Genomic DNA, 13,957 nt, shown 5'->3' with positions numbered 1-13,957 from the left:
CATTACTGGCCTTTGTTGCTTGGACAAATCAGCTCCACTTAAATGGCCAAGGGATATATTTGGCTAGATGATTGCTTTTTCAAATAAGAAAATGTATGACTTCCACTAAAATCAAACCTAAGTAGGATGCTGAAATTCATCCTCTTGGACTGAATAGATTAAATAGATTTGGAGAAGAGTTTCCATGGAGTGGAAGCAAAAATAAATTCCAAAGAGAAATACAATTAAAGAAACATCAAGAGAGACACACACATGTACAGACTTACACAGGGTGCCACTTCCTTAGGGAATATCAATTCATATTAAATGTTGGCATAAAAAATAAAATGAAATGGGGGGCTGGCCCCGTGGCCTAGTGGTTAAGTTCGCGGGCTCCGCTGCAGGCGGCCCAGTGTTTCGTTGGTTCGAATCCTGGGCGCGGACATGGCACTGCTCGTCAGACCACGCTGAGGCAGCGTCCCACATGCCACAACTAGAAGAACCCACAACGAGGAATACGCAACTATGTACAGGAGCATATGTTACAATTTCAGAATCTCACGTTCTATCTCAGATTTACCAAATCAGGGTCTCTGACTGTAGGACCCAGGGAGCCTCATGGTAAATGAGTTCCTGTGGTAATTCATTAGCCAAGGTACTGTAAGAGAACGGAATAAGTAAAAGCTGAGAGAATCCATCTTGTTAACAGGGTTAAAGACATTTCAAAATTCTTAGCTTGAGCATGTGGCTGTTTGACAGTCAGAACTCAGAATTAAGTGTTAAGAAACTTTGAATTCGTGCTTGCATCTAATCATCTCTTTCAGAAGAAAACAACTACAAAAAGACAAAGTATTTTTCATGTTTTTCTTTTGGCTGCTTTTCAAATTTACGTGATGTTAATTAATGTGAAGCTGCTTTAAAAAAATCAAAAAGTATTAATATGATTCACAGCTTTCCTTTCAATTTCTAAATGTAAGCTCGGTTTCTCCTTGATGTTTAATTTTCAGGTACTCTACAAAGAGCAAGAAGAATTCTAAAAATATTCGAATTCTGCTTTCTAAACATGGTCAGGCATGAAAGAACAAGCCAACCGTAAAATTCTATTTCTAACACAAATAATCCTGGCCATGTAGAACCATTTCTTGAGTTCTCTTTCCTTGACTAATTTTGTACAAAATCACATTTCATCAACACGTGTTGACTCCTTCTTCAAATTCAATATGGTAGATCCACTATGTTCCCCATCAACAGCTCCCTGATGCCTAGTCTAACAACTGTCAAAAATATAAATAAGATTTGTGAGTCAGACCTTGTTTGGAACACACTTTTGCTGGTTTCTTTGGCTCTCGACTTTATTTTCATGACGTTCATAAGAAATATCCTTCCTTCTTTTCTAATTTATGGAACGTTACAATGATGTTTTATTTAACATTTTGTAGATTTCATCTTATTCTCCTTTTAGAAAATTAAAATTCTGTTGATGCTTTAAAAGCACAATATGGAGCCAGCCCAGTGGCACAACGGTTGAGTTTGCACATTCTGCTTCGGTGGCATGGGGTTCACTGGTTCAGATCCTGGGTGCAGACCTATGTACCGCTTTTCAAGCCATGCTGTGGCAGGTGTCTCACTTATAAAGTAGAGAAAGATGGGCATGGATGTTAGCTCAGGGCCAGTCTTCCTCAGCAAAAAGAGGAGGATTGGCAGCAGATGTTAGCTCAGGGCTAATCTTCCTAAAAAGAATAATAAAAGCACAATATAAAACTTATGCAGTGTTACATAGGTGCATAAATCATGAAAACGTATCAAGCTGTATGCATGTTATTAGTGCACTATTAGGTATATGTGGTATATTCAACAATGAGCTACGTAGTCCTAATATGAATCAAAGTGTCCCACTAATAGTGAATGTTTCAAATGAGTAGTTGTTTATCATTTATGTAATAGGTACTAATTTACTGATAACAATGTTGCAAATATGAAATAGTCTGTCGGGTTTAACTCATAGCTGAAAGGCTCCTTTCTGCTACTTAAAAATGGAATTTGGGGCCAGCCTGGTAGTTGAGTTGGCGTGTTCTGCTTCAGCAGCCTGGGGTTCACCAATCTTCCTCACCAAAAAAAGAATTAGAGTTATCTATTAACGCTACTCAAAGATAGCTTAGTCTTAAATTATGGCATATGCTAGTACCTTCCTCCATTTACAATTTAACATCCAATTTACAATTACGTCAATAACATTACATAAATAAAGTTGCATAAATCCTCTGAAGGAGCATTACGAATTATCTATATATATAGTATGTAGGCATGTATGTATATGTATACGTTTTTGTATATAAAACAGCAAGTTATCTGTTAGTTTGGCATTAAAATATCATTAGGAAGACATTGGTTAAAAATGAAACAAAATAGGGGCCGGCCCCGTGGCCGAGTGGTTAAGTTCGCACTCTCGGCTGCAGGCGGCCCAGTGTTTCGTTGGTTCGAATCCTGGGCGCGGACATGGCACTGCTCGTCAGACCACGCTGAGGCAGCGTCCCACATGCCACAACTAGAAGAACCCACAACGAGGAATACGCAACTATGTACAGGGGGCTTTGGGGAGAAAAAGGAAAAAATAAAATCTTTAAAAAAAAAAAAAAAAAGAAATGACTCTTAACTGCTTTCTGAATGCAGTCATTCCTACCGTTTTCAATGACTGCTATAATTTGTCTCAGAAAGCAAAAGAAAATTGAACTTCTCAGAGGTAACCTAAGGTGTTCTAATGAGAGCTGACATTTAAATATAAAGGTCATATAACTATATTATGATACTAAAAATTAAAGATACATTCAAATTTATATGATGCTCTAACTATTTGATTTGTTTTTTCTTAAATATAAAAAATACACTCAATTCTTTGAAAGTAATGATCTCTGTAGGAATCTGGTTGTGTAGTTGCCCAGCATTAGCAAATGTTTTCATCAGGGAAAAAACACTTAGAGGTTAATGAATTAGATTTCTCAGATTTATACGTGGCTGTTATGTGAGTAAATGGCGTCAGTTACAGTCCTTTTTGTCAAAAACCATAGAAAGCAGATTTTAAAAGAAAGAGAGAATATATTGGCTTAAGTAACTGGAAAGTCCAGAGGGTATCATTAATTTCAGGCATGGTGGGATCCAGAAGCTCAAGAAACGTCAGAATCAAATTATCCCCTCTTGACCTTTCACTTCTACTTTCACCTCCATTTGTTTCATTCACAAGGAGGCTCTCCCTTCACGGTGGTCCCCAGCAACTCCCATCTTATACTCATCTGCATGTTTTAACAAAAATACTAGATAAACTCTGATGGGTTCATGTACTCTTTCTTGTACCAATCACTAGTTTGCAGCGAGTGAAGTACTGACTGGACAAGCCTGGGTGACATGACCATGAGTCAGGGGCAGAATCAGCATGGCCTGAGGGTGAGGGAGAAAAATCAGGGTGTTGTGATCAGATGCAGGTGGACGAAGATGCTGCACAGGTAAAGAACAAATGACCACTTCACAGACTAGTCCTGCAAAACATCTTTACCTTTAGAGTCACAAGTCATATTTCACTTGGCAAGCATAAATGTTTTTAGTGAACTGTTTTACTTTCATTAAAATAATGATAAACAATGAGCAAAAGAATATAAAATTTACTTTATATTTTAAGTGCAAAAGCCCTCTTTCAGCTACTACCTCAAATAACATCCTCCTGTACTGACCCTAACATCACTCCAGAAAGATTTCACCTCTTCCAACAGATGTTCATCATTAATGAGAAGGTATAAAAAAATCAAAACTGTTGTGGCCAGCCCAGAGGCACATGCATTCCATTTTGGAGGCCCAGGGTTTGAAGGTTCCCATCCTGGGTACAGACCTATACCGGCTCAAGAAGGCATGCTGTGGCAGCATCCCATATACAAAGTACAGGAAGATTGACATGGATATGAGCTCAGGGACCATCTTCCTCAAGCAAAAAGAGGAAGATTGGCAACAGATGGTAGCTCAGGGCCAATCTTCCTCACACACACACACAAAAAATCAGAACTGTAGACTAAGTCATATCATCATTTGAAATGGGCCTGCCATTTTCTCTTTTCTATTATTATGATAGTTGAAATTTGGTTAGTTATATTTATGCAACAATATGATTGAATATGTAGGTACCAGATGAACACCAATAAACAAGATTTACTTGCCTTAAGTAATGGTTTAATTTTAGTTGCCTTCTAAAAAAAGCCACTTAAGCCAAAAAAAATGTAAAGAATAGTGTTTTCATATTTGTTAGTATTAAAATGAGTCCACTGTAGATAGTGAGGTATATATAGAAAAAATATAAGCTAGGGAAGCTTTTCTTTCCTATTTGCATAACTACATTGTGAACTGGCTGTAGTCTCACTCAGGGTATTGGTGACAACCAAGTCACAAGAGCATACTTCTCCCTTAAACAGCATTTATTTTTATTATTCATACTTTTCTCACTATTACTTAGCACTGACATCCCAGTTCTTTTTAATGGATTTAGGATCCTTCTGTGTATTTGATAAATCAATAGAAGTACTTTACAGGGAAAACACCTTATGCTCTCACCATCCTGAAAGATGACACATTATTCCTTAAGCAACACATTTACCTTTTTTCTGTTGTTTTTTTTGCTGCATTTGGCTAAGAACTAAAATGCCACTTTAATGAAGAAAGTTTTCTGTCCAAAATATGTCAGTTTTGACATTTCTTTTCTCAAAGTTCGGTAAATCAAAGTTGTTTTTTATGTGAAATACCAAAATAATAATAAATCTTTCTCAGCATTTCTTTTCTCAGCATGAAAACTCTTAGCTGGTTGTCTGCAAAAAGCCAGTGAATGAAGCAGAAGAGAAATACAAGTCTTGAAATTCCATTACCTCCTTACGGAAACCACTGAATCACAAATTCAATATTTTTTCAGATCTAGGAACACAAAATTTTCAGATTTTTTTTTTCTGGTGGTGGTATATCTTATTACAATTCAGACAAGACAGACCAGCCTACAAAAAGAAATCATGAAATAAATTCTGTATCAGCTGCCATGGTGAAGTCAGAAATGCAAAGTAAAAAAACTGCAATTTACTGATACCAAGGAGAATATAGGAGAAGAAAACTTATACAGGAACATTTGTAAAAATAACAATGTTCTTTGGCACAGATGTGGTATTCAAATTTTAAAAAGTTAATTGAAAATTAAGTTTTACTTTTTCACTGACAATACATGGCAAGACTTTTATAATGTACCTATGGAAGAGGTATTCAAAATGTATAAGGATAATTTTACCATCAATATCAAATGTATACATGCATCACTTTTTTTTTCATTTTTAAAGCTAAAATGATGATAAGGAACTGATTTTACTCACTGTGCTTCTGATGAATATCTTTTCCAACACTTTTCCAACTCTCCAACACCAGCCAGGTGTCCTACAATTCAATTCAATTCTGACACTATCTACCTGGATTTAGCATCAGAACTCACAAGTTAAGGGATCAGTCCCATAATACTGCCCCCACTTAAGATGCCAGTCACCTGTCTCAAGATGCCATCTGTACCTCTGACTTACCAGCTATAAATTCAAAGGGTTCCCATAACTCCTTCCTCAGTTGGATAATTTGCTAGAATAACCCATGGAACTCAGGAAAGTGCTTTATTTACTGTTACAGGTTGATTATCAAGATATGTGGGGGATCAGAATTGGCCACCTCAAAATGTATCTCTTTGACTTGCCTATTTTTAAGAACAAAAGACTCTGAAAGAAACTTTGACCTCCTCTCTCCTGCAACTGCCTAAAAGAATTTAAGTAGAAGACCTGTTCCAGGAAGGAGCTAATACCATGTGATAACTGTAGTGTAATGTAAAAGGTGTCTCTCAGGTCACATTGTCTGTAGTCGGCCAGTTACATTTCCATCTCCATGTAAATTGCCTTGAACCCCCTTGAAGTCCCAAACCACTATCCCCAACACTCTCCTCTGTCTTCAGCTGAAGATGGTATTTAAGATGATAGCCTCCACCATTTTGGTGAGTTGCTCAGTTTTCCTGAGTGTCTCCCATGTATACACGTTATAGAGCTTTGTGTTATTTCCTCCTGTTATTCTATCTCATGTGGATTTAACTTGTAGCCCAGCCAGGAGGACCCAAAGGGTAGGGGACATGTCTTCCTCCCCTACAGATACAACTCGGGGACAGCCAAATGAAAGAGATGCACAGGGCAAGGTATGCAGGCAGGGAGTAGAGCCCGGCACTCTCCAGGCACAGCACTCTCCCAGCACCTCAATGTGTTCACCAGCTTGGAAGCTGTACAATCCCCATTGCTTTGGGGGCCTTATGGAGGTTTTATTAGGTAGGCATGATTGACTAAATCATTGGCCTTTGGTGATTAACTCAATCTCCACCCCTCTCTCCTCTCCAGAGATCAGGAGTGAGACTGAAATTTCCAACCTTCTAATCATGTCTTGGACTTTCTGGTGATTAGCCCCCATCCTAAAGCTACCTAGGGGGCACTAGTCACCAGTCATCTCATTAGCATACAAGAGACACTCTTATCACTCCAGAGATTCCAAGGGTTTTAGGAGCTGCGTGCTAGGAAATTGAGACAAAGACCAAATATTTATTTCTTGTTATACCACATGTTTGAAGCCAATAATGTTTAATTAGAATCAGAAAGATAACTATTTAAATGTAAATAAGTGGTGTGTGTTTCTACATTTTATTTCTATTTGTGGGCCACTAGTTTCAAAATAACTGTGTGAATGGAAGCTCACTTCATACCAACTGAATCAGAATTTCCTGAAGGAGAGAGAACATGAAAAACTAAATTCAGAGAACCAGTAATCAAGCATCTTAGCTTTCAACATATATTTGTATTAGTATAATTGTACTAGCTAATCATTTAATACAGAAAGCTACATAGAAAAGCAATGACGACAACAAGAAAGACAAAATGGACCATTACGTCCTGTTTTTGACACTTTAAAAAAGAAAAAACAAATCTATGTTTCAGGATTTCATTTAAGACTGTCTTGGCTTTCCAGAAAATACATTTTTAGTTTATGACTGAGGACAAGGAAACCAAGTATCTCACACTCTAACTTTGAGAAGTAGACACATTTGGAGCTAAGCATCTCCTACTCCTGCCCTTCCTTTCTAAAAGAAGAAGTCTTGATAAGTGCCTATTAAAGAACCAGCCCTGCCAGCCCATTGACCTGCACTTGAGAAGGCCCTGAACTGACCCCCCCTTCCACTTCCCCATAGAACAAAGAGCCTAGGAACACGCCCACTTTGGGTTTGAGACGATGCTCTCTTCCTTTTCTAGATCATTCTTCTGTTTCCTAGGATTCCAGAATTCTTTGACCAAGTGGTCCTAAGCTTACTTCCTGGGCCGGTCTGTGTCTCTTCTCCCGTCTGATCTCTCTAGAGTTGACCCAGTGGTGGGGAGGTAAGCATGCCTGAAAGGTGGCCAAGGAGAAGAAGGGTGAACCAAGCTTAGACATGCAGGCTGGACCGTCCCCACAGGACTGCAAGGTGTGGGGAGAGAATGCAGAGAATGAGTGCTGGAGGTCAGGGCCCATGAACAGTGACAGCTCTCCAGGATACCAAGCTCCAGTGTGGCATACTGTGGAAGCTTGAGCGCTTTACATTCAAACTTGGCTTTCATGTCATTAACAATGTGCATTTTTCAAGGTAGGAAACATTTATAACTTTAGTTGCCTGATGTATAGCTTTTAAATATGTAGACCTCTAGTAAGCTGGCCACAATTTGCCCTCTTGCCCTAGACCTTCAAATGTTAGAGGTGAATCTGTTCACCATCCACAATATTCTCATCATCCAGGCTGTATAAGAAGATTAGGAAAATAAATGCAAGTCAGTCTTTGGGAAGTGCCATGTTTAATATGTGCGGCCAACTTTGGGGAAGCAAGGAGACATGCTTTCTTCCACTGAAGCCAAGGGAAAGCTTACAATGAAGCAACAACTGGCCTTTGCTATCCACTTTGGACATTTATTTAGGTCACATTCGTCTTTTTACTAAAGAGAAAGAGGAAATAATTTTTACTTTTTGGTGAGCGACAGCCAGACTGAAGGGCCAGGAGGAGAGAAAGGTATATGTTTCTCCCCTCCTTCCTCCAAAATTCTCTATTTCCTAAAGTCAAAGAAGCTGGAGGCCTGAGAACTGGCCCCAGAGAATTGTTGATATGGACTATCAAATGAATACCATGCAGCTAACCAGGAAGAGGACTTTAATGATGTCCAGCTAGTTTAGGAGCTATCTGTCATGAGCTCTTCTCAGTCTTCACTTTCCCAGTAGACACAGCAGAAGTCTCAGAAAGGTAGAACAAGATTGCCTTCTCAGTTCCAGGAGAAAGAGCCTTGGCAAGCCTCTACAGGTGGGAGGGTCTTCGTCTGAACAAGATATCGGGGTTTAAAAGGAAAGGACGAAGTCTTAAACACCACAATGATGCACATACAGAAAAATAACAGAAATTTATCAATTAATATATCTTTTCTGGAAAGGCTACCCAATGGTAAAGGGAGTTTTAACAAAGTACATTTGACGATGCATATTAGAAGAAATAAATAACACCCTGTTCCCATCCCAATAAGATGAACTGAGAATCCTCAGTAAACTTCTTACACACATAATCTGGGAAGATTTAAATGATACAGGAAGATACTAAATAAAGTAAGAAAATATTTTTAAAAGAATAGAGAGGAGAAGAAGAAGAAGAGTAAGAAAGAGCTTGTGAAGATTATGACTATGTGTCCTGGAAAGAGGCTGCCTAAGTTTGAAATCCTCAACTGAGTATAAGTAATTGACTTTAGGCATCTTATTTAGCCTCTTTGTGCCTCAATTTCCTCAATTCTACATTTTTCTTCGAAGATTAAATGAAAAGATATACTCATGCACTTACCACTAAATAAATATTAGGTGTCATTTATAGGATTATGATAGTGGGGAAAAAAGTAGGCTTTAAAGTCAGAAAATTGAGTTTGAATCTTTCTACACCAAAAGGGATGTGTGACACCGGGCCACCCAAAACTTCTGTCGGTAACAACTGTAAAATTTTAATAATAATATCTGTATCGAAGAAGTGCTTGAAGGACTAAATGAAATAGACTAATTGAAAGCGTGTAGCTGTGATTTGGCTCACACAGTTGTCTAAGATAATATGAGTTAACTTCTCTCTCCCTTAATTATTTTCTAATAAGGCCCAAAAGTCTATGTATTGCAATCATTCAGGAATTTCTACCATACATAATGCATTGGGGAAAAAAAAAATAAGAAAGACCAAAAGAATGGATTTCTACAACACTGTTTTTGAAAAGGAGGTATAATGTTATGGGAACTAAAAAGGCTGATTGTCAAGAGCCCTCATTTCTTCCTATTCTGAGGTAATGGTGCAGGGAAGAGAAAGTGGTAGCTTGCGGGGAAGCCCATTGCAATTCATTTTACCTTTGTAAACAAAAAAATGCAGAACAAATTTGTGACTTGGGCCAGGGAAGCATTTTCTAAACCAAATCCTTCAACCACAAACCAAAAGCCAAAAACTTGATCAACACATAACATCCAAATTAAGAATTTTTGGTAAACTAAGCTATCATGTACCATGTAACAGTTTGGCATATTGAAAAATATATTAGCAATACCCAAATCAAGTAATATCAGAACTTACTTTTTCCATGTCTTCATTAAAAAGTCATCTTTTTCAGGGAGGTGACTTCTCTAGCCCTTTTATATACAATTTCAGTGCCACTGCTACTCCCTCCAGCTGAAATTTCATCTTTTCCTTCAATGTTTGTTGTTTTCTCCTTAAAATGTTTTACTCTGCAACATTATGCCTTTTTTCAACATTCTGTGTTTTTTTAATGTATCTTTTTAATTTTCTTCCTAATCAAGATGGATTAGGAAGATGTATCTTCTTTCTAACCAAGATTGGAAGTGTCAAGAGAATATAATTTTATTGATAGATTGGTTTTTTGGGCACTGTTGTATCCCTGCAGCCTTGAACAGTGTCTGGCACAAAGTAAGCGATCCATAAGTACTTGTTCAATGAATTAATGAATGAATAAATATAAAGGAATTATTGAAAATCAGCAAAAAATGGAGAGTCTAATAAAAATGGGTGAAGGACATCAAGTAATTTAAGAAGGAAAATTTAAAAACCGATGGAAGTTATTAAAATTCAGTAGTGATCAGGATAATAAAGATTAAAACAACGAGATATCACCTTACTGAGTAGACCATTAAAACTTATAAAGCTAGATACAAAAGAGAGTAGGCAATACAGAAATCATTAGGTACGGCTCATGATACTGTTGACTCCAGCCATTCTGAAGAGCAATCAGACAGTAATTTGTCCAATTAAATATAAGTACCATATGGCCTAGAAATTTCTCTCTTGGGAACACACACACACGCACCACTCTCTCATACAGATCTAGAAATGGTGCTGTCACACAAGATGTATATTGCAATTGTAATGAAGAGATGGAGGCAATCTTGGTGTTCCTCACTGAGAGAGTGGATGAATTCACACTTTAGAATCCCGAAAAATGCAATGGTTGGACATAAGAACAGCCACATGGCCAGATCTTAAAACTGCTGAGTGGAAAATGCAAGGGACAGATTGAAATGTACAATCTGTGCAACATATGCAAACTAAAGTGAATACACCCAAAAAATGCAAGGAGAGATAGAAGGATATATATCAAACACAATAGTTTCATAAAGTGTATGGGGAGAAATATAATCAGAGAATGGAGATAAAAGAAAATCAATCCATCCATCAATTAAGGAAAGCACCTTAAATGAACCACTCTTAATGGTATACCACAATTAGATGTGTCATTTTTTTTCTTCTTCTCCCCAAAGCTCCTCCAGTACATAGTTGTATATTCTAGTTGTAGCTCCTTCTGGTTCTGTTGTGTGAGATGCCACCCCAGCATGGCCTGGTGAGCAGTGCTAGGTCCATGCCCAGGATCCAAACTGGTGAAACCCTGGGCCACTGAAGTGGAGCACGTGAACCTAACCACTGGGCCCCAGGGCTGGCCCCAGGTGTGTCATTAATACAAGTCTATGTACTGGAAACCCCAAAAACTAGAATGTAAATATAGTTCTAAAATCAAGTATTCCTGTCTTTAAAAAAAGAGAAAGAAAATTTCTAAACTTATTTTGAAAGCAAAGCGAAAGTTAAACAAGAAACTAAAATGTAGGAAAAATGGGCATAACACAGGCAAGAGAGTTTAGACCATGAGATTTAAAGAATTCGTACAAACTGATAAAATGTGTAAAGGGTACAATCAAGTAATTCTTTGCTATCAAAAATGCAGATGTTCGGTAACATAGGTAAACATATCTAAAATCGCTAATAATCAAAAAAATGAACTTTGAAACTTGGTTAAGAAATCATTTTTTGCGTACCCAAATGGTATTTTATTTATTCATTCTTCAGTACGAATACTCAGCCTGTGAGCAGAAGAACGCACACTCATATGCGTCAGTGGGATACATCCATATTGGGGTAGCCTTCCTGAGGGATGTTTAGAAAAGTGTTTATATCTATGGAAATTTCACTTGTAGGAATTTATCCTAATAAATTAATCAGAAATCTGCAGAGAAATTTACGAACAATGTTGATTCTAGAAACACTATTGAGAGTGGTAAACTACTAAAAATAACCCAAATATCCAAGAACAAAATGAATAAATATTAGGCAATCAGGAAATATGTTTTGTCAGAACAAGGAAACAACATAAAATGTAATTTTTACCAACTGTGAAGAAAAAAGCAGATGCTAAAACGGTATTGCAGTGTATTATCAAAGCTATTTTAAAATAAAACTATATGTACATACTAAAGAAAAATTAAAAGTTATATACATATTTAACATAATAATAAATTAGATAGGTACAGAAATACATCAGTTGCCTTTTCTGAGGGGTGATTTTGCTTTTGTTTCTTGTGCTTTCCTTTGTTTTTCTTTGTTCTTTTGTTTTCTGTATTTTCTTTGCTCTACTATATATATATATACACACACACACACACAGTGCATATATGCTTATACATTCTATATATGAAAATCTTAATACATTATAAATGCACAGTAATCAGAAAATGGTAATTAAAAATTGCCTAATAAAAAAGTGCGTTTTTATTATATTATCTTATTTAGGAATATTAAAATGAGTAAAAATATTAATATAGCAAAGGGTCATTTCTTAAATTGTATTCTTGTTTGTCTTACTTTGGTGATGAAGCAGAAAAGTTCAAATGGAATGTTAGGTTCCCTTTGCAAATTTTTCTATATGCAATCTTATATTTACTTATGTTGAGTAGCTAAAATATATATATTTTTTAACCTCTACCTTGATATAAAAATAATTTTGTGGTGTCTGCTGAGATATAGACAAAAGAAAACTTTTCAAATTTGTTTTAGATAATTTTTTAAAAATCACATTCCTACGTAGTTAAACCAGTACAAACAGATTCCCATTCTTCAAACGGGTCTTAGAAAGAAATACGCCAATGATGCCCGTCTGAAACAATGGCTGTGCTAGAAAGAAACAAGCTTCAAGTCCTTAGATGACAAGATCTGAAGGCTGAAGGTAGAGGTCATGGAACTATAAAAATTCAAACATTTGGGCACAGAACAGGTTTGTTTTGACTGTTCAGTTCAAATCCATGTTTTCAGCAGGTAATGGGGATGGGTGGGGGTTGTACGGTTAAAGACTAAGTTAAGCTTTATCATAACATTCTCTGGAAGCTACATCAACTCCAAGGGGGGAAAATGCCTGAACGATAAAAATATTCTATCCTAGGTCCAGCACTAGGAGCTTAAGTGTGGGCGAGTGGGGGTTGGTGATGATGGAAGAAACTACATAAGTAGGCTACATTTTTTTAAAGCTTTTGGTGTACGAAACTCTATCTCAAGAAAATGTCATATGGCAAATATTTAAGCCAATAGATATTTATGACAACACTATCTATAATAGAAAACTGAATACAATCTAAATGTTTCTAAGTAAGTGACAGTCAAAAAAGTAAGGCACATATATGCAGCGCTCATTGAGAGTTTGTAACGATGAAAGAAAATATTTATGATGCATGTTAACTAAAAATTTTTTAATTGCACATAATATTATTGTAATTGTTATATGGTGCACATAGATTATGTCAATATGTTAAACTTTACCATCCTTTGATGGTACGATTATACATACTTTACTTTCTTCTTTCTAGATTTCTGAACTTTGTAAATTATCTTCAGTTGTCAAGCCTTGTATATTTTTAAAAAAAATTGTTCTTAAAAATGTAAAAATGCTGAGGAAAGTGGTTTAGAAGAAAGGAAGAACTCTAACAAATTGATTACTTAAAATGTGCAGAATGATGTTTTATGCCAGAAAATAAATTTTCCCAGATTAGTGGTTTAGAGTTTATTCTAATCATTGGCAACTCAAAAGTGAGATTAGTGGTGTACATGGTTAAGTGCTAGATTTCAGAATAGGTAGTAGGATTGTAACCAAACTGGAATTGTTGCAGAAAGTAGTGAATTAAATTATTGAATTGTGGAAAAATATCATTTATGTTCTAATAAAGTATCCTTTGTATTCATTTCCGGGACCAATTTTAGTTTCTTGCCGGCTTCAATCTGCAATTGACAAAACATTGCCAATCTTCCTTTCTATAATATATCCAATATTCCACGCACTCAGAGACCATAAATTACTTTGAACAATAAAAAAATAATAAAGCAAAATTTTAAAATCCTAAAAAATAGAACATGCTATGCAATCTGATGTCAACTTAAAATAATCTGGCAGGTTTTCATGTTTTCTCTGTGTGGAACTTTGGGCAAAAGAATCTGGGAAAACTGGGTTCTTTTCCTGGTTCTAGCATTACGATTCTGTATTTTATTAGATAAATTATTTGACCTTTCAATGCCTCAGTTTTGTCACGT

This window comes from Equus caballus, chromosome 27 (assembly GCF_041296265.1).
Source record: "Equus caballus isolate H_3958 breed thoroughbred chromosome 27, TB-T2T, whole genome shotgun sequence".
NCBI lineage: Eukaryota > Metazoa > Chordata > Mammalia > Perissodactyla > Equidae > Equus > Equus caballus.
Note: the sequence above shows the minus strand (reverse complement) of the source record.